The sequence below is a fragment of the Coturnix japonica genome, chromosome 4, assembly GCF_054131305.1.
Source record: "Coturnix japonica strain WE chromosome 4, WE-NBRP24, whole genome shotgun sequence".
NCBI classification, from domain to species: domain Eukaryota; kingdom Metazoa; phylum Chordata; class Aves; order Galliformes; family Phasianidae; genus Coturnix; species Coturnix japonica.
In genome coordinates, this window is record NC_140666.1 from 57,440,261 (window position 1) to 57,460,634 (window position 20,374).

A 20,374-nucleotide genomic window follows, 5' to 3' on the forward strand; every position below is an offset into this window, starting at 1 on the left:
CAGTCTACTCGTTCTTGCACAAGGACACCTGCACATGCAGATATCTTGGAGACACCCTAGGCAGTAGCAGTGCTGCATGGAAGCAGGATTGTAATTAAATCATATATATTGCATGCACTTGAATAAGAAAATGGCTAGCTATTTCTGCAGAGCAATACCAGTGGAACAAAACAGTTTAAACTAAAGCCTTCTAATAAAGCTTTAGAAAAAATCTCAAAAGTGAGGAATTACATTTTAGAAATTATATTTCAAGCAACGAGTGAAAATACTACCAGTTACTGGAAGCTCTCACACTACTTAAAGCAAAATGCAGAGAAGCCATCCTCATTTAGACTGGCATGCAAGTTTATTTCATGATTGAGCAATATCTTGTCTCCCTCTGTGCATCTATCAGCCCAGTTGGAAAATGTAATAACAAGGTTAAAAAAAGTAATAAAAACAAAGCAAGAGACCATTTATTTCAGGGAAACCTAGATGCTCTAAATAAATTGCTCTTCTTGACAAAGACCTTTCAAGCCTTAGCTAAATAGGAACTTAAACAGAAATATGAAGTTCTGTAGAATCGTAATTTTGCAGCAATTAGAAGGCACCATGCCTCTGTGAAAACTGAACAACATTAGGTTCTTCTGTCCCTTGTAAAGGTAATTACAACAGAGCTGTACTGATGCAACATTAAGATTAGAGGATCATATATTTTGCGATTCTGTTTACCCAGTAAGATATTGTGTGGTTTACCTTGGCTAGGCAGAGCACATCCTGGACTCCTTTTTATTATATGAAATTCAATCTTTTCCACTGTTACGTCATATTCTAGACTTTAACTCTGTCATTTTTGCAGGGTTCTTCATCTTTATCTGTTAAGATCACATCATTTTATTGATATACATTTATTGCGTATGCATGCAAAATAATTAACACCGAACCTGAGTGCACAAGAAGTTACACAAGTAAAACTGACCTAATTTCAAGGCAACTTGAGTGTGAGCTTTAGCAGAGTACACATTTAGCTGAACATACATTTGTTTCCTGCACAAAGAGATAAGCTGAAAGCATGGGGTAAAACTACAGGACCAATCACGCAGCAAAAGACTGATACCATAATGGATATGCAGCTAAATCTGCAACTCTGCTGCACTATAGCATTCTGCTTTGCAGCATCAGCTTGCTTTTCAATACAGGTTTTGTAGCAAGCATGTGCAGTGCATACTGCCAATTACTCCACCTCAACAGGAAGGCAGCAGAACATTTGCCTTACTTCTTATTGACTCTGATCACCCCATTAGGAAGTCACTGCAGCACCTGACACCAGTGCAGCCACAGTAGCTGGAGCTGCAAAAGTTGCCAAGGATACCCGATTCCTTTACCTCAGAATTCAAATATAAAATACAGCCAATATATTATATATTATAGTTACCATTCCTCCAAGCTGCAGCAGGGGCCAATTGCTGCTGAGTGCTGCTGGTGTGCTTGAGGGTTCTCTCATCATCTCAGCAGCAAATAAAAAAATAAATAAATAAAAATTCATAGGCAATTCTTTTGTAAAACCTTTTCTTTGTACAAACTCCAGCCACAGGGTAGACTGTAAGTTAGTTCTGCTTGAAATACTTTCTCAAGTTATTGTCTATCTTTCCTATGTAGTAAGACTACTCTATGTGTTCTCATTTCCTGGGAAGCTAAGCATAGCCTACACGGACCCATGCAGATTTCAAACTCAACATAACAGCAAAAGATAAGAGGTGTTTTCTTTAAAAATCATCACTTAGGTTGATTACCAGATTCACAGCTGAAATAACAGAACACAATTGCTTGCTTATGGGCATGGAGAATTTAACACGTAGTACAGACTGCAGTGATAAGTGACAAGTGATAAAAGACCGAAGGAATCAAGTGATTCATACCGACGGGGTCTTGAATAACACCGGTCCCACAAGCCCAGCGCATGGCTCCTCACTGCCGGCACAGGGAATCCTACTTGTTCCCAGCTACAGTGCCACGTCACATTGCCACCTAGTGGACACTCAACCTTCAGTCATAATGTATAAGTAGTTTTAAGAGTTTTCTTTCTTATTGAACTCACTGTTTTTATTTCAACCCCCAGCTACAGCGCTGTGATTAAATTGCCATAACACCCACACCAGCAGCTTTAGCTTTTACTGGATAGTGAATGTATCTGGAAATAACCATTTCTTCTCGCAATGTCTAAAAGCTGTAACACCAGAACAGGAAAGCCAACTCCATTCTAAAGCAACATGGAGCCACTCATAAATAAAACACATGAAAGGGCTGTTTCACCAGTGGGAAAACCCCTGAAAGTTTTAGCACCGTTCCTTGCAGCAGCCAAATGTGCTTTGTGATGGAGATCTAAGAAAGACACATGGTACACGCCAAGATTAAAGTGCGTGGAGATAAGCAGATACTGCTTGCACTGACACTGAATTTTGCCTTCAGCCAAGACACTTAGTCCTTCCCTTCTGCTACAAGATGAGATATAATTAAGAACAGAAATACTGGAAGTTAAAAAATGGTGAACGTTACTTTGAGAAAAGCCACCCCTGGTGTGTATATAAGCTTCCAGCTTAAGGAGGACATCTGGCCAAACATGACAACCTGAACTTGGATCTGTATCTCAGCAGTAGTCAGACGCTTCTGTTTTTCTCATGAAGAACAATACCAGCAAAAAAATAAGTTCAGTCATTTACTTCATGTCTTCCATTTGTGTTCTGCCTATGGCTCACTAACTTAAAATGGAAATATAGTAAGAAAACTATTCATTAAGACTACAAATGAAACTTTTATTTTTAAATAACCATAATCCAATACAGCTCTTACATCATCATAAGATTGTTTCACACCCCCTCATATTCTTAAGTTCCAAACTTGCCTGCTCCCAGCCCATTGTAACTGGGTGGCTGAACAGCTGCAGGCAGACAATTGCCAATTCAGATGCCAAGAAATGGCACCTTAAGACCAGCTGTGAGCACAAAGTTGCGCAAGTGCTCACTGGAATGAATAAAATCATAGGCCTGAACCCTACTTCACCCACTCATTTTGAAAGGAATTGTCCTAAAAGAATTGGTGGTTTTGACCTCAGCTTCACAAGCTAAAAGCTAGGTCATCTTGAACAGAGCCTCTTATGTCAGTAAAGTTACGCCTAATTTGCCCCATGACAACTGAAATTAGAACCTAGCTCGAGGGTAAAAACAGATTACCCAGCCTAGTCTTCCACTGTGCAGGTCTGTAGCTCCACCACAGGGACTTTTTTCTCCTTACATAACCTGCTTCTATAACTCCAAGCTTGTCACTGATCCCTTCTAACCACAGCGTAGACAAGATTCTCAGGGTCATAGTTAATCCCAGGACTTCACTTTGTGAAGGGAACATTTCTCCCAGCCTTCTCATATGTTAGCATTTATCTGTATTCTCTTCTAATTACAGACAACTACAGCTTGGCAAAATCAGAGAAACCCACTAGGCAGGATAACCTACACTTTTGTCAAGTCCAAGGAAAGAAATTGAGAGAAGCAAACAGAAGTTGTATACATTTCACTGTTCTTAAAGATATATCTTTTCAGGTCGGGGGCCTAATGTGAATCAAACTATTCTGGGAAGGAAAGACTGAGTGACAAAAAGGTGGAAAACAAAGCAGGAACAGAAGAAACTAGATCAAGTCAACAGAAAACAAGTTCATGAGTAGATCTAGCTGCCAAAATATCTTCCCATATCTCCCTCCCCTGACCTCTAGTAAATTATATCCCACGCTGTTCTTCCTCCCCACAGAGCCAGAACGAACATTCTCTTTCCTTTGGCTCAAAACATGGTTTCAGAGCAGGAAACCCAAGCAAGCTTAAAAAAATAAATAAATAAAATTTGCAAAAACAGACTGACAGATTCTGACTCCGATTGCTGCATTTGAAAGCATCCTCCAGAGCAGCCCAGAAGCCAAGGGGCTGCACTGAACACACCTCTTGCTGGCTCCAACCAGGAGACATAGAGCAGGCTGTGAGACCTCCAGCCTCCAGCATGAGGACGTGACTGACAGCGAGAGGACATAAGCATCCTGCTGTAATGCTGACAGCAGCCTGTTTTGGACTCAGCAACTTCCTGAAATCCCTTCCAATTTAAATATTCAAAGATTTTACTGACATCTTTAAGATTTCACTTTTTTTTTTTTCTTTTTTTTTTCTGGAGAGCAAAACCTCTCCAGAAATACACAGAGCGCGATTAAGAAGTATGCCGTAATAAAACCTTTAAGTGAGCTGTAAGTGACCATTAAACATGTAATAACATGCCTTACTACAGCAAGCAATGAAATAGTACTGAACCCTACAGTCAGAATGAATTAACTTCACATAGATGTCTTGACAAATGGTTATTCAAATATAAAAAATAAAGGGCTGTTGTCTACAATGTTAGACACATGTTGCCAGGTGAAAAACTCATTCACAACTTAGTAGATTGTTCTTAGTAGAATGAGTAAAAACTCATTCACAATCTGTAGATTGTTTTAATTTAATCTGATAGAAATTTCTGATTTTGGAAAGCAGGATTAAACATAAAGTTTCTTAAATGCTGTTAGAGAGGAGAAAATCTACCTCAGGTCTGGTAGTTATTACCAGCAGTTCATAGACCAGGCCTAAATGCTTACCTGGTATCACATCTTTCCATGATGCTTACTGCTTTCACAGACCAGTGCATGATGTAAAGAACTGGTTACAGCAGATCAGGGGCAAAGCAACCAGCATACCCTATGCAGGTATAGAGAGTTAGAGATTGTAAATCAGACACCACACACTAGGAACTACACAAGTGACCCAGCTGATTCATCAAAGGCTTACTAATTCTAGGGGTAGAAAGAAAGCAGCTTTATAATTAATCTAAATTACATACACCTGGAAGACATCTTCACAGCCAGCACTAATCCATCTGTTAGCTCTCTGTCTAGAGCTGAGTTGTAGTTCTTTAAGCTGGGTTCTAAACTGGTTTGTACAGAACTGCTGGTCTCTCTCTTTGGAGGATTTGGAAATAGCCCTTTAAACCAGAAGGTATTTGCTGTGTATGAAGTAAAGCAGCACTAATTCAGGAAATCAATCACAGTCTTGCTCTCTTTCTATCCCTGACTTTATCTGTTAATCTGTACTTGTAGTAGAAATACCTTAAATCATAATGGTGACTGAAACAGCTGTGGTAAAGTCCTGATAACAGACAGTTGGAAAGCAATGATAGATTTCAAAAAAGATACAACAACAACAAAACACAATGATACTGTGTTACTAGAGGAACTTCTGTCTGCTTTGCCAGAAAACAGATAATCTTTACAATGTCACTTCCTCATTGTTCAGTAAGTGTTAAGGGTTTTGTACTGCTAGTTGTAAAGCTACAAGCAAATACAGTGTGAGCATATTGAAGCATTCTCCATCAAGGGAAAGACTACCACATCATACATGCGATTCGAATGAGTCCAAAATGCCCTCTCTGCATTCAGTACATAGTACTAGAGAACCCACAGGGAACTGGAGATGCTGCAGTGCTATCAGGAAGACAAAACCATTTTAATATGTGTGCAGCATTTGAGTTCAAACTTCATGATAAGTCATAAAACTAATTATACTTTTCAATGCAATGCTAAAAATCAATCTTTCCAAACCCAAAGCCACTACACGGCCTTCTGGAGAACTTTAAGTTCTCTGCTTTAAGTTTATTTCTGCAGTGATGCCAACAGATACACTGAGTTGAAGGAAGAGATTGTTACCTGCTCCTGGCTGGTTGTACAGTTTGGTTTGCTGCTCCAGTGTCTTTACTTCTGCTTTCTCCTACTCCCCTGTACTGGCCAGACATTTTTCTCCTTTGTGCCAATCACAACAGCCTGTTGGACATTTGGGCTTCCATAATAAACTGTAAGAATAATAGAAGGTCACATGTTTAAATCCACATTTACTATCCCTGTCTCTAAAAGCTGTGATGGATACGCTGATAGATTTAGCCATAATGTGTTAAGGCTTTTCTACTCTCAGCCACCCACTCACCTGTTTGCCAGAGGTGGTGACTGGCAAACACATGTCAAACCTGAAGTTTCTATAGTTTACAGCTTGGCAAATTTAACTGCAGTTACTGACTTCTGCAACTCTTGCAATATAACTTCTTCAGGAAGGTCAGGAGCATAACAGACCGTATGCCTTAACCTGACAGAGTTCAACTGTCACAGCCAAAAAAGGCAATATTTCAATGACAGATTACTGACATGGATCCAAACCAAACAAAAGTCCCTTCCCACATGCTGTTACATGCAATCTAAGAACAGATTCTTCTTATTTTCTGTTAGATCACTAGGTTTACTGAACTTCACTTTTATTCACGCAGTATTTCCTTCTGAAGGTCTGAGGCAAAAAATGAGCTCATGCAGACTTCCATTTCAAGCACCCTGATATCCTTCCCACAATACAAGTCAAACTGACCCTATCCCAGTCAATAAATATTTCCAGTGTTGCTGCTCTCTCTGCATACTGCTTAAATGTAATGACACCGTAGCAACGGTTCCCAGCACTCTGGAGATGATGGGAAAGTATAAACAGCGCTCCATCTGCAGTTCATTTGCTATTGCTATAAAAAAAATAGCAAAACAAGCCTTTGACTGATGGTTGGTTTCCACAGTCCAGTGGCAAAAGCTTTACGAATGAACTATTTCAGGCAAGAGCTGGTGGCAGTTATTTGATAAAATGCAGCAGTTCTGATAATACGTGGAATTTTTTAAACTAGGACTTTGGAAATGATTGTATTCAAGGAAAAACTTGCCACGGCAAATTTGACCCAGCTGCTGAGTTTATAGAAGCTGAGAGGTAGAGATCACCATGACAAAGATTGATGACATGACTATCATGAATTTGTGCAGCCGCATGGCATGCACAGAGCTGAAGTTTTGTTTGGAGGCATAGTAAATGTAGCCTTGGTATGCACTAGGGATACTTCGATTCCTTCTTCTGTATGGAGATATTTTATCTCAGTTATTCAAATATACTTAGAGTACTCTATAAAATCTTTAAAAATTAGTATTTACCTTTACCTGATGTGTTACAAGATACACTTTATTTGACATTACTCACCTACCCTGCAGTGAAAGATTCTTATGATATGCCTCATGAGCTTTTTTTCTATTCAGAGGAAGCTATACTCTTCAGTGACCCTTGCTCTACTCAGATTTCTCATCTGCAAAATGAACCCAAATACTTCTCTGGTACTCAGATATTAAAAAAGGGGGGGGGGGGGGGGGTTGTAGCAGCTGCCTGCACAAATTCACTAGATGTGTTCAGGGTTTATCACTCCTTTTAGCCCCACTGGAAGTCCCTGTAGTGTGATGTGGCTGTAACTGAAAGGCATTTAAGTTCTGATTGAAGCTATCACTATCCAGAATATTACAGGAAAGTAAATAGACTGTTCATGTGTAAAATACAGTGCTGCTTGGACTTTTATCTCTCAGGTACCTTTCAGAGCTCCTAATCGAAAACTTGACATTCTCTGTTAATGAATTAAGAAAAATAATCGTTTTTTTCAACTATGAACAGCAGTATGACTTAGCCTTTCACTCCTTTTCACAGTGACCAACTGGAATTGCATCTTCTTTCTAAACCATTCTAAGCCCATTTATATGGGCAAATAGGATATAATCTCCCATTTCCAGCTGATTACTGTTTGGGGAAATCCCCTGTTACACAAACTAGAAGTTTAGCAATAGGAATTAAAGCACTGACACATATTAAGCAGTATGCCATGCTTTTTTTAGGTATGAAATTTCAGAATATCTGCTCAAGTCAGTTTGTAACTTCACCTACCTCTCATTTCCTTAAAATTATTTACATAGAACAGTTGGGATACAGTATGTCATAATATTCATCATACTTGTTAACCACAAACAAGGAGAAAACTAAGCCAGGACCAATGTAAACAGACAGAAACAGATTAATACATTTCTCTATGAATAAACAAGAAGATTTTTGCTTCCTCTCCTGGAAACTTTCTTGGATTATGTTCCACCTTAGTTTATTCTTCTAGAGATGAAACGAACCTGCTTCAGTAGTTGTGTAATATTTTAAAGCATCATCAGATTCAGGAATCATAAATGCCTGAAGCATCTAAAAGCAAAACTAGATTTATTTTTTAGAGCCAACTATCCTTTGCTTGTATAGGTTAGTATTAGCTAAAGAAGAAAATAGGCATAATTAGCTCTACATACACAAAAACAATACTAATGAAGGTGAGAAGTAGGAAGTGAGATGAGTTAAATATGAATGGCCAGGTTGTTCCTACATAAAAGTTACTTTGCACATCTGAAGCACTGCTCATATTTTGGAAGGGACAAAGGGACAGAACTGTGCTTTCCCATCCAGAATAGGAACATCAGAAGAAAATGCAGAAAGCCTGTCTCACAAGGAAAATCAGTGTTATGTGCCTCCCAGGTGAAAGGACTCTAATCAAGTTAATGATAGGAACTGTGCCAGAAATCACAAGTTAGTAGGGTGTTTTCACAGCCTTTGGCAGACCTTGGATCACGTTCACAGACTACAGTAGATTAGCACTAGCTACAGACTCTAAGGTGTATTTAGTCTCTAAGTTACAAATCTATAGATGTGCTTTCACTAGGAAAGGATGGAATGCCTCAAGCATTTTACCACAAAGTGTTTGGGGAAATATCCATACCAAACCAAATCACACTGGAAATGTTCTTTGCCTGTTGAACGGAATGAGTAAACTAATACTAGAAAGCTGTAATTTTTCCTGTCTCCCTTCCATGGCAACTTATCAATTTATTTTTAAACGCAGCAAAAAAGTTTAGTTTGCTGTCTTCAGGAGCTATTCCAAATGCAGTCATTTTTCCTTTAAAAGAAAAAAAGTTGCAGGAAAACATCACAAAAACATTCACTGTTGAGTCTGAAAGACAGTAAACAGAAAGAGATCTCAGGTTTAATACTTGTCATAGATGAGTAGATATTTCCAGGTCTTTCTACTGACTCCTCTGATCCTAAATCTATGTTCCAAAGTTCTCAAAGAGATTTATTCCAAATTTTCTCTAAATTCAGTCTGTTATGTTCAAGTTTGTAGGAAAAAAAAAAAAAAAAAAAGTTACAGAAAGCTAAAGCAAAACCAAATGTTTTCTATCTCCTGTAAGAAAAAATTCTGTTTGGTGTTGCAATTTTTAGTGCTAAAATTAAATGCTATCTTGCAGAATCACAAGGGCCATTTACTGGCTAAATGTTGCCAGAAAGATAAGATCTATTTATCACTTACAGTTTTCAGTAGTTGTCTTTATTTATTGATTGATGATATTTGCAGTAATTCAACAGTTACTCAAAGAACTTAGTTTTGTAACTTTCTCCGTTACATTTCTCAGTTATATAACTTATTTCTTTTGTAGCTGAAAGGACTAAGCATTCCTACAGAAAGGATTTCCATAGTATTCACAGACCTTTCAGCAGCAGATCTAAGTCTGTTCCATTCATCTACTGTGTAAATAAAACAGTGTTTCCGCCATAAGATGAAAGTATTGCTTTTGCAGATAACCTCCCTGTGTATTTACTCAAACTAGAATCAGGAGTTCTTTCGCTTTCAGTTCACAAACTTGTAAATATCCATCTTGTTATTCAAAAATTCATAAATCAGAAAGCTGTTCTACAACCAAGCCTGCCTGTGCGCATGGTCTCTCAGCCACAGGCAACTTCTCCAAACTTGGAAAAGCTCTGTGTAAGTTTAGGAGTCTCGCCAGGTGCTTTTGTGAATGTTCTGGACTTACCTACGGGAAGGAAGAAGGCAAAGGTAGAATTTAACCATGTTTGGAGTTCTTACATTTGTTTTGTATGAAAACATATCTTTCAGCTACATTCATCCACTTCAATGAGATCATCATAAATCTATGTCTTACAGCGGGAGCAAATCAGAGAATATTTATACCCAGAGCTTTGAATTCTTAATGCCTAGTAATATCAGACAAGACCAAAGGGGACAAAAAAGGAGAGAGCAGTTCTTAGTTATCTTCCATGTGACTTTCCCTGCCCTGGAAAGTTTTACAACTATTGCTTATTATTTTAAGCTATTGGGTTTCAGAACCCCCGGTGAAATCAGAGATTTGAAATTTGGTTTGAAGATGTTTGCCAAATCTGGTACTTAAGTTTTAATGCATCAAAAGTAATAAAAGACAAAGAAAGGTACACAATAATTGTAAATAAATAAAGCCTCATGCCTGGAGAAAGAAGAAGGGGAGGGATGAAAGACAATGAAAGGCCACAACAGAGTCCCATTGCAGACCAGCAGAAATATAGTGAAGTTCTGTTAAGAATTATTCTTTCAAAACTGTGGAATTTTATTTCTGTGTTGAAAATATACTGAAAAGGTACTTTACAGGAATTTGTAACAATGAAGGAAAATACATTTCCCTGTTTGCACTCTCACTGAGGTTTTAATCCCTTAAAGTAAACTCAATCTGATGAGTTATTTTACGAAAGAAATGTATTCCATTAAGGCAGAAAGAGATAAATGCCCCAAGAAAGCATTTAGCACAGGTATTCAAGCTCTGTTGTTGGAACGGATATGCAGCAAGCTAAACATCTTGAATGTCAAGTTATTTTCTTTGTCATATTTTCATTTAGCGGTCTTGAGTGAACTTCAGAAGACTGAGGTGTGTGCATACATGCATCCTTCTGTTTATGGAGGATGTAATAATTCTGAAGGAGATGACATATTATGACAGAAAATAAATACAAAACTGAATAAACAGATTTGATTGTATTTGATACTTTCTTATATCCACGTAGTGCTGTTCCAGTAAAGATATCATTTAACAAAGCTGAGTATAAAATACAAAACAAGGACCTAATTACACTTTAATACGTATTATATAAACCTGGAATATGAGTATTTTATTGTTAATTTGGGAATTAAAAGATCAAGATCTAGCTCCCATGTAATGATTAAAATATAAATGTTTGGTTCAGTTTTCTGCAGATCAAGTAACATGCTAAACTTTGTGATTATTATTTTAAAATGCTTTTAATCAAACTCAGATCAAGCTTCAGTGAAAGGTCATGATTTTAGTGTAGAGACATTGCCCTAATGAAAAGTGTGTTTTTCTGTTGCTAAGAGAACCCTTAATTTGTGATGGCAGCAGTCACATGCAGAAAATCAAGAAAGGAAGCATAAGCAGATATTGTTTAATGAGAAGCATGAAAAGATTAAATCAAAGTTTGGAAAATCATTAAGCATAAGAGCATTTTCTAAAGTATTTTAAAAGACTGGTGTAATATTTATATATTGAAACTATATTTAATTACTTCAGAGGATAAGTTTAGATCAGAACTATTGCTAGAGATTGCTTACAAAAAGATTTAACTAGAACTCTGAAAGAACCTCAGAAGTCTCATGCTGAAAACATGAAATCACTGGAAGAGTGTGGACTATATGTGGACTATAGATCTTCCATAACATTTTCTTTAAAATATAGGGACTGGTTAAACTTTGCACTGCAGAATCTGTCATAAAACACATCTCAAGTAATGTGATAAACTTATACATATGGTTGAACCATAGTTTACATTAATCTCCATTGCCAGGGTGCAATGAAAATCCTCCCGAACTAAGTCCTAAACTAAAGAAATTTTTTTCTGTTTGCTGTAGATTGAAATCACTGCTCCCAGTAATCACTGGATCACTAAACAAGCCCAGTTCCCTCAACCCTTCTTCATAGGAGAGGAGCTCCAGCCCTCTGATCATCTTAGAGGCCCTCTTCTGGATCCATTCCAAGAGCCCTGTGACTTTCTTTTGCCAGGGTCCCCAGGCCCAGACACAGTACCCCAAATGGGGCCTCACAAAAGCTGAGTAGAGGGGGACAGTCACCCTCACCATGTGGTGAGGGACCATGTCAAAGGCTTTGCAGAAATCTAGGAAAATTACATCTATCACCCTTCCCCCTTCCACCAATGTCACTTCATCACAGAAGGCCACCAGACTGATTAGGCAAGATCTGTCCTTGGTGAAGCCATGCTGGCTATCTCAAATCACCTCTTCATCATATGCCTTAACATGTTAACTAGGAAAATCTGCTTCATGATCTTCCCAGGCACAGAGGTGAGGCTCACCAGCCTGCAGTTTCCCAGGTCATCCTTTCTCCCTTTCTTAAAGATGGGACTTTTTCCAGTCACCAGGGATTTCACCCAACAGCCATGATTTTTCAAATAGTCTTGTGTGGAACCAGTTATTGGATAGTGATCCTTGTGGGTTCCTTTCAATTCAGGATATTCTGTAATTCTGTGGAAACTGTTCAATAGAAATTAATATCAAGTAAATGAGTTTTTATACAGCTTGAGTAGAACTGTGTAAATAGTTGAATTTTTGGCCAACTGATTGCACTCAGGGGCACATAGCGACCATGAAGCATTAAGTGAATATGGTTTAATTTGATCTCAAGCATCGTTTTGAATTCACAATTTTTTTTTAAATTTTGAAAAATAACAAAAAACACAAAAAAAAACCCAACAACTGAATAATCCATTAGGGAAATCTGCTTTATGAGGTGAACACTGCTTAAAAAACATCAGCCTGGCTTGACTTAATAGTTTCACTGCTCTCTACATAGCTTTTAAGCACACAAAATATTTATTTTCAAATATTGCCAAGCCTCTATTTCTGTCTGCTCTAAAGCCCAAGGCACGCACCTTTATAGAGTGGGAATCATAAATATTGAGATTTCTTTTCATTGTTCCTCCTACCATTGTTTCTCCCAGAGCCTTGCAACTGCATGTCGGAATTTGTTGCTTTGGACAGGGAAAAGTCCAGTCCTACTGCCAACATAGGAAGGAGAAAAAAGATCTGCATGTTATCTCTGGTTAGTTATAGGAAGCTTATTTCCTTCATACATTTTGCAGTGCATTATGCAAGGGCTGCTAGCAGAGACATCACAGATGATACATGCAGAAATTTTCTTCACTCTTTCACAGCTCCATTAGGTAGCATATGAAAATTTTCTACTTTATCTTGAACAAATTTAACAACAGAAATATTTTTCAGCAACTATAGAGAAAGGAAGGACTAATCGCATATTAGCTTAACACAAACTTGTTTATGACAGATTTTATATGTTCTTTCATTAGAAAATATAAGCATATTTGAATCATATTTGGGAATTTTCCATTCTAAATTATGAATATTTGTGAGAAATAAGCTTCATGAATATGTAAGAAATATTTCATTCATATCTCTATTGTATTCATAAAAATAAGTGTCAAAGAAAGTTGATACAGCGGGAAAATCTGTAGATAAGATATTGCTTAGGAATTCCCAAACCTATCACAGAAATTGTTATATGAATACATATGAAAAATAAAAATATGTGAAATGTCCATGAAATCATTTGATAATTCGGATGTTTCCCTATAATGCTTCAACACAAGGCTCAATGATCAAGAAATCCAGCACTCAAGCACTGACAAAATTATGAAAATTAAATACTTCTAAAAGCACATTGCATACAAAATTGCATACTCTTAAAGCACAACATCTACAGTTGGATTGTCCATAGAACCCAAGTCAGCAGCCATAAAACACAAAAAGAATAATGAATTTATCAGACCTAATTCCAAAGTGGTATTTCTATGCACGGTCCTCAAGTCTAACAGTAAAGAACAAAGCAAAATCCACAATGTTTGCAGTTTATGACTTCATTGTTCCCATATTAAATTTCTATAATTGCATTAATTTTCACAGTACTGCACCAGCATGTAACTAAATAGCACATTGGTGGCTAACACCTGGAACAGACAGGCTTCTCATAAGCCAGTTCCCCAGCTGCTACGTGCCGGCACAGCTCTGTTGAAACCAATGCAATTACACTAACATCAGCCAAAGATTGGCTCCACTGGATCATATTATGATGTATTTGCACCCATATATATATACATCTACCAATACAACATGTATTAGAAATGACACAAAAACAGCTTGAAAACAATAGTGCAGTGCTCCATTACAGTCAGCCAAACAGCATATCCAAAACGCCCTCCAGTCACAGATAGCTGGGAGAGGAGCATAAGATATTGCAAACCTATCACGAGATTCTTCTAGGAGGGGTTGAGGTTCACTGGGAGTAATTAGTGAACTGGAGACCTCTCGAGGAATACTTTGCATCCACCTCAGACTTTGTACCCACTGATTGTCCTATCCTCATTATATCTTAGTGTTTTATGATCTCATTCCTATTTTTTAATTCATCACAATCCAGTGGCAATCACAGCTGTCTGGAAAACAGCTCCTTTGTATGTATGTTTATCAGCTGCTTGGTATTTTCATTAAATCCTCACTAGATCTCATCATAAACAATAAATAACTGGTCCCTCAACTCCTCAGCAATCCAGCCTTTCTAACCTGCCTTCCATGCTGATTTACCTCCAGATCACTCCAGGACACAGACACCCTCATTGTCTTTTTTTTTTCCCCCAATGATTCCCACTGGATATGTTTCACTAAAGTTACACAGGCCTGACTGCTTTACACCTTCTATAATCTTTATAACATGCAGGGCAAATAAAGTGCATAGTAGTTGAAAAGGAATCCTGATTCAACAGCATTTTATACCCCAGTGCATGACATATTATGTTTAATCATACAGGAACTGACCACAGCTTGATAGAAATCTTCCTGTCTCTAGTAGGATCAAAAGAGCAATGTTAATTTACACCAGATGAACATCTGGCCTAGCCTGTGTAAAGAAGCTGAGTAGGAAATATAGTATTTAAAATAGTACAAACCTACAGAATTCTGCAATAAAATGTAGATTTGGGTAAAGGATTATTTCCTGCTTTGGTTATTTGTTAAAGGTGGCTTTTGCAGCAAACAGAAAATTGTAAGTAACTGGAATCAAAATTTCTGCTATTTATGTAGCGTAACTTTCGTGAACTTACTTAACTGTATTTATTATTGAAGTGGGTAAATGACATGGCTAAACAAGGTGAGAAAAAAGGCCTGGAACTTTGTTTCCTCCCTGTTTTTCTAAAAAAGCTTGACATAGGCACAGCCAGCCAGCCTGCCCTATGCATTAAGTATTTATGCAGAGATGAATTATGATATGTTGCAATGCCCTTGAGAAGCCATAAACTCTAAAAGTCAGGGAACGTGAGAAAAGAAATATTCATACACTAGCAACAACTAGGGCTTTTTTTATCAGTTTTGAGTTCCTGAAGATACTTTCAGGACCAAGGCTCAAAGTGAGCAAGTTCTTAGAGAAAAATGGCTCATGTAACTGTCTTTTTCATCTTTTTCTGCTTTTCTCTCCTCCTTTTACTTTATTCTTTCTTAATACCAGGATATGAGAAGGAAACACTGGTAAGCTGGAAGTTAAATTGTAAGACCTGATTTTGCTATCTGTGGCTGTGTGCAGAAAGTGGGAGGAGTCATGAGGCCAGATGCCTGGCCTTCCCCTTAGCAACTATGTATGAGAAAGCTTGTTTCCTGCTTATTATCCTGGCTTTTTGAAGTAAACCTTGTTCTCCTTCCTCTTGCTGTAGTTCCTCTACCTTTTCTGCCTCTGCAGTTCTAAGGTCTGGCATAAACCTGGAAAAGTTAAACAGTATTACACAGTAGTAAGCTGCTTTTTATTAATTTTCACCTGGCACTGTGGAGATTAAATTAAATTTCTCTGATTCTCACTATTGCCAGGAAGCATAACAGACCACAGAGTAACCTCCCGAGTTTCTGCAACCCTTCTCCTGGGCCCACTTTTCAATCACATTCAGGTCCTTCTCAATGGTGTCAACTATCTATCACATCAACTGCACTGCTCAGCTTAGCATCATCAGCAAACTAGCTGAGGATACACTCAGTCCCACTGTCTATTTCATTGATAAAGACACTGAAGAGCACTGATCCCAAAACAGATTCCTGGGGGGCATTAATTGTGACTGGCCTCCACCAGAACATAGAGCTGCTGACAACAACCTTCAGGCTATGACCATCTAACCAATTTTCACTCACTGAATAGTCTACCCTTCAAATCCATATATTTCCAGTTCAGAGATAAGGATGTGTTGTGGGATCATAGCAAATTCCTCTCAGAAGTATGGAGAGATAACATCAGTTGCTCCTGCTTTGTCTACTGATTCTGTTCCATCATAAAAGGCTACCAGGTCAGTTAGGCATGATCCAGTCACTAGAGCTTCACCTGACAGCCAAAGCTTTTCAAATAGGATAGATATATACATATTCTTCTCTTATATATATATATATATAAATTCTTATGTAGAGCTGCTCATCTTGAAGAGTTTAATTCTGGCCCTTTGTTCATAGGAGTTTACAATGACAGTGTGACATAAGAAGTAAGACACCTTCATGAATGATGTTCCAGACAAATTATGGAAAAGATCAGATTCTTACAAGTTTGAGGGCATGTTTTATGGCTTTGTGTTTCTGTGCTGAATGCCTATACCACCACTATGACTTTCATATATTCTTGAAAACTTATCATACCATATAACCAAGACGAGCATTAGTTTATTTTTGCCCATCTCACGTGTTACAAATAAACACAGTATTAATTTAAAAGTCGTTTAAATTTAATGAACTCAAATCCCATCAGTGTTAAAGCAAGCAAGAAACGTTATCAAAAATAGCATCAATTATTTAGATGGACACCAGAAAAACCTGGTGCTTACACAGTGCTAATGTTTTTTAAAAGCTGTTTCTCCTAAAAATAAATAAATAAATAAAACTTTGCAAGATGTAGTGAGAAAATTATCTTCAAGTTACCTGAACTTAATCCAAGAACTTCAGAACTAAATACAGCAAACTTTAATATCTAACCGCTTGATTTAGTCACTTATACTGAAACATACACTCTTTGGACTAGACAGTGTTGAGTGCTGTTTTATTATAATATTTGGTCGAAGTAAGAAAGTCAGAAATATAAAGCTGTTACAAGGACAAAGCAAGAATTTATTCTGTATTATACATTTTGATAGTAGCTGTTTTATAGAAAAAAAGTATGCAATTGCACTATGCTGAAAAGGCAAGTCACCTGTTGTTAATTTTGGCTTTTATAAATGTATACCTAGGAACTGCATTACTTTCATGAGCTATGGTTTTAACAGGAGGAAAACCAGGAGCAATGAATTAGGTTTGGCAGTTAAACATTGAGCACAGGCTTCAGGAATAGTTTTCCATAATGAAGACTTTTCCATTGGGAATAATTCCATGATACAGTGAGAACAATGGTGCACAATGCATTATTACAGCAGAAAGTCAGAACAGTCACAGCTAAATATAAAGTGTTTTAATTTGATATTTCAAAAGGATGAAAAAGTGTGTTACCACAATACGTCTGCAAAATAGCTTGTCATTTTCCTTTCCTCACTGCTTTCTCAAGACTCTGGGCTTATGCTTCACATTAACTCTGTGCAGAAACATTTTTCTGCAGATAGAATGGTGATGTTTTGCAAAAGCAGAAGTACATCTCCAGCATGGATCCACTAAAAGCTCACAGCATCTTTGGAAGTGACAGCAGCAGTAAAATTTGAAACAGATCATACTTCCTGATCCACAGTTGCCCTGAATTATTTCCAGTTTTACATAAAGTAAATGATGTTCATGATCACAGATAACTACGTTTATCTTGATCATCAAAACCTGTGACCTGGTTACCAGCCGCTAAAGTCAAATCTACAATGGCTGACACACTGCCCTGGTTTTTTGTACTATCAGCATTAGTGCTTTAGTGGCAGCTCCAGTGGAAATGAAGATCTGTGAAAAGGCTCCTCTGGCAGATAAAGCAACACAGTCAGTGTATGGAGGGAATTGTTAGCACAGAGCTACCTTGACAATAAAAAGCAAGATAAGTTTGCATAGCAATTTGAAAAACATCTGAAGAAATATCTACTAGTAGATAACAAAGGAGTCCTGTCAGGGCCCTAAGGGTGGCTATATATAAGAGCCAATTGAAGGCCTCTTTGGTAGTAAAAGTTGCTGTTTTTAAAGTTATGACAGACCAAAGAATGAGTATATCATACAGGTGGGTTTCTATACTCAGAAGTTATCTTCTACCATCTCTATTCCCCAGACCTTTGAGTTTCAAGCTGTGGAAGACAGATGAAGAAAGCCACATTCTTGTCTTTAGAGTATACAGTGTCTTGATTAAACTGGAGGTATTTTTCCAAAAGAATGTGTTATGTATTTGAGAAAAGGAGTTCACTGTGGGGTGACAGAGATCAACAGTTTCTTTCCTGGAAGAAGCTTTGTTTAGTTTCCATTAAGTAATGAGCTGCTAAAGGACTTGCTGCTATAAGAATCCAAAAAAAAGACACCTTAATCAAACTAAAGCATTGTCCTTTGAGACAATTGCAAAGCACAGGTTGGTGCCAGTAGGCACTCTGTCACTGATATACGAACTAGAAATAGCTAACATTGAAGATCTGTTCCAGAAACATTCTTGAGAAAATTGTTTTCCTGAAATACATAATCATGCTTTTTTTTTTTTTTTTTTTTCTTTTTTTCTTTTTTTCTGTTACATTCCAGTGTTTTTACTGGTTTGGTAGCCTTGACAGGAGGCATGAATCACAAACTTACAAGTAGACAGCATTCTGCATTCCTTTCTGTGGAAAAGTCAGGCCCTAATGATTTTTGCAAGACAGACCAAGGGAATATGCAACATTAACATTGCTTGCTTGAGCTTCTACATAAAACTGAGAAAACAGGATACTTCCACAGATAGAGCTACATATAGAAAATAAGGCATGAAAACCATGTTCTTCATTCCTTACTTAGCTAGGTCATATCTTGTTTTGTAAAACTATTTAGTGTTAAGGAAACAGTGACGTACAACACTGGTAAACATAAACAAGAGTGACAAAAGTGAAGGGCAGTAGAGTCAGCCTGTTGATATGCCACTCTGCCTCTTCCATTCAAAAATTCTTGTGATTTATTCCAACAACAGAGTTTTTAAATCGTTATGGAGCAGTTTTGGAAAAAGTCTAGATTAGAGCAGTTCTTCCTTGCAGGGGCATCTGAAGGACAGAGCCATACAAACTATCAATGTCTGCCAGTTCAATTTGTGAGGCCTGCACCATGTCAACAATATTATTAATGTATGTAATTGCATAAGCATTTTCCTAAGTGTGCAGCAAGAAAATGTGTCAGTTCTAGAGACAGTACATCAAGTTCTACACAGATTTCAACAGGTATACAGTCCAGGTCAGCTGGTACCGCTGCAAGATCTCTCTGCAGGAGAGAAAACAAGTATTACTTGTAAAAGGGCAACAAGTATTACTTGTACAGTCTGAGACTCTTTTGCTTCTTGGCCTTCGCAAGTGCTTGCCAACTTGTAGGATTAAATCTGTTATTCATACGCAAGGCAACCTGTAGCTCAAATCTGTGTTTCTACTTGGAATTGAGGTAAGCAACTTAATCCCCCAGAGACAGTTTCAACTTCTGCAAAAAAAGTTAGAAGGCACTATTTTCCCCTACAGGGAGCATTACAAAGTGAACTAATTAACACCTAACAAGTGTTTAAGGTTTCAGGAAACTAAATGATATGGCAATGAAAGGTGCTGGGAACCAGCTTATGGCAGAATATTTGCATTAGGCAAGTATTTGAGAACTAGCCTTCATCCCGTGCCTTCGCATCTTGAAGTGTCCAGTACTCTTGTCAACATCTTGTTCTCTACATAGCTGTTCTGCACAGCTATTTACCATTTTCAAACAGTAATTATCATTATAATCCAGAAGTGGCAGTTCACTTACTAGTCAAATTTTGTTTCACTGTTACTCTGTGATATTATGAAAACAGATAACAATTCTCTGCACTTCCCATTTCAGCTGAACAATTCCCTGCTATCTCTACTTAGAAAAACTGAGTGAAGTAATGGTTCTCCTTTCAAACTACAGAGCACTCTGAGTTTTACACCTAACACTTTGGCTACTGTTGTATAGAAAATACTAAACATGACAGCAATGAGAGGAAACAGCCTTTCATAATCATAAACTCCTGGGTGATCTGTGTGGTATGAAGGCTCTAAAGAAAGAATAAATGTGTTCCACATTTCTGAGTACAAGCATAAATTAAAAGCTTGCACTTACAAAATACTTCAAGCCCCTGAGCAACAGCAGGGCACCACACTCCATTCCATACTCTTTTTCAGACAGGTCCATTAACATTTCATATACAGTTGCCTATACATCTGATAAACAATCCAGCTTAATGATACTTTCTTTAAAAAAGAAGTCTGCTTAGTAAAGCAAATATGTAAGTAACACAAGGCAAACCAAAATACCAAAATCTCTGTAAATTTTCAGAACTTTGAGGTCTTTACACAACTCTCATCCTGCATCCAAGTATTCTGAGGGAGTTGGGTTTGTT

General features: G+C 37.6%; 1 protein-coding gene and 1 long non-coding RNA gene across 3 annotated transcripts in view; one reads left to right on the forward strand and one right to left on the reverse strand.

The window, feature by feature from the left end:
- PDE5A (phosphodiesterase 5A) overlaps nt 1-20,374 on the forward strand; it is a 122,562-nt gene that overhangs the window by 14,781 nt on the left and 87,407 nt on the right. The gene's annotated exons all lie outside the window — the stretch shown is intronic.
- The window catches only part of LOC107313554 (uncharacterized), a 115,195-nt gene continuing 99,465 nt past the window's right edge, over nt 4,645-20,374 (reverse strand). Inside the window, exons 5-6 of one of the 2 annotated variants that reach the window (XR_014945920.1) lie at nt 5,750-5,892; nt 4,645-4,745 (exon numbers count right to left, since the gene is read on the reverse strand). This is a non-coding gene — a long non-coding RNA (uncharacterized LOC107313554). Of the gene's footprint in view, nt 4,746-5,749; nt 5,893-20,374 lie in introns of those variants that run through there. The other variant, XR_001555058.3, reaches the window with a different exon arrangement.